This window comes from Triticum dicoccoides, chromosome 1A (assembly GCF_002162155.2).
Source record: "Triticum dicoccoides isolate Atlit2015 ecotype Zavitan chromosome 1A, WEW_v2.0, whole genome shotgun sequence".
NCBI classification, from domain to species: Eukaryota; Viridiplantae; Streptophyta; class Magnoliopsida; order Poales; family Poaceae; genus Triticum; species Triticum dicoccoides.
In genome coordinates this window covers 9279602-9281519 of record NC_041380.1, presented here as the reverse complement: position 1 = coordinate 9281519, position 1918 = coordinate 9279602, and positions in this window count along the sequence as shown.

Here is a 1918-nt window from a genome sequence, read left to right as displayed (position 1 = left end):
AGAGAGAGAGAGAGAGAGGGGTACGGTAGATATTAGTGGTGGTGGGCGGGAGATATCAATTCCACGTTGCCATGGCAGCAGGTGTCTCCAATAATTCACTCGATGCCGACATGTGCTTGCTCGTCGGAGCCATGGCCGGGCTACGGCTGAGTGAGTGGAGCTCGTCGGCACAGCAGTGAATGCCGATGCTTTTCCCTGCCACGCTGACCGCTGGATTCATTGCTTTCTGCCAACTTTACTTATTTTACCCGCCTAGTCACTTCTTGCGATGAGACATGAGAGCCCGGAGCCAGCAGACCCGTTGGGACCATGCTAACGACAAGCAGATAGCCACCCCCTCAGCTGTGGCCATGGGCGGATCGCACTCGCTCCGAATCAGTAGTACGTGCATGATCGGCTGCAACAGTTGTACATAGGCAATCCATATGATCCGCTCCAAACCATCTAAGTGATATTCGCTAATATTACCTCAGTCCTAAAAAGATTCGTCTTACATTTATCTAGGTATGGATGTATCTAACATTAAAATGTGTTTAGAGTACATATGTATCTTAGACAAATTTAAGACAAGCTACTCCCTTGTCACGGGAACTACATTGGCGGACCCCAAGGTCGGCTCCGCTACAGCCCAGCCCAGGCCCAGGCGGGAGAGGAGGCCCAGCTCGCGTTTCATTGGACCGACCTGGAGCAAGTGAACCATATATACCAGGAGTGGGCGTGAGTTAGGGTATCGTTGGATCAGATCACTGGTGGCGCCGTTGGGCGATGTATCCTTCCCCCCACCCCCGACTCTAAATCCCGATCCCCTTTCTTGCTGATTCAACCTAGCTACCAATTTGCACTCCGATTTTGGTAATTGAGAGATAGATCGAGAGATTACTACCCAGGACTGTATCATCTGGTATTTAGAGCCTCAAATTTCCACCCAAAAATGTTCCTTCCGCCGCAGCCGATCTAGAGAAGAAGAAGACTCGCAGTCTCAAGCAGATCATGGAGGATCTGGACTTCCAGAAGCAGATGGAGGAGGCTGCCAAGGAGAGGAGCAGCATCGCGCAGGCGCTGCTCGGGATCCAGCCCTCCCTCGACGAGATTGAGCCCGCGGTGTCGCAGATGGAGCCGCTGCTGCAATCTCTCGAGCCGGTGGTCAACGACCTGTCGGCCTAGTGTCCCGGGGTGGATGCGGCCGTCGGGCATCTCCAAGACGATCTCGGGGACATTCGCGCGCAGCTCGCCAAGATCGTGCTCAGTGCGAACACATCGGGGAAGGCGCTGGGTCCCTCATCCTCGACGACGGCGGACGCGTCGTTGCCCGACTCTGGCGCAGGTGGTGACGACCACGGGCAGTTTGGCCGCTGCTATGCAACACCAACTCAGGCCCTGCCACTTGGGGAACCAATCCTCAAAGCGCCGGTCCCGACCAATGGTACTTTCCGGACACCCTTTCCCTCCGTTCCTATTCCAAATCCATATGAACAGGGCAACACCAGTGGGTTCTCTGGTGGTAGATCGGGCACTACTAGGGTTGAATGCCCGGAGTTTAATGGGGACAATCCCACGGGGTGGAAAATTCGTCACTACTAGAAAAACGGCCATAGCTAATATGGACATTAATGGTGCACCATGTATGTGGTGCGCCACTGCTATATCGCAGTGGCGCACCAGATATAGGTACGCCATTATTGACCACATTACTAATGGCGCACCTGGTGTGTGGTGCGCCATTACTAGTTTTGAAAAAAAAGATAAAAAAATTTGTTAGCAGTGGCGCACCAAGGGATAGCGCCATTAGTAACCCTGGTTACTAATGGCGCATTCTTAGGTGGTGCGCCATTAGTAACCTGGGAGCAGCTAGATATTTTTGACAGCCACCTACCACACTCACTTTCCCCACTTCATTCTCTCCACCTCTACCAAGCTT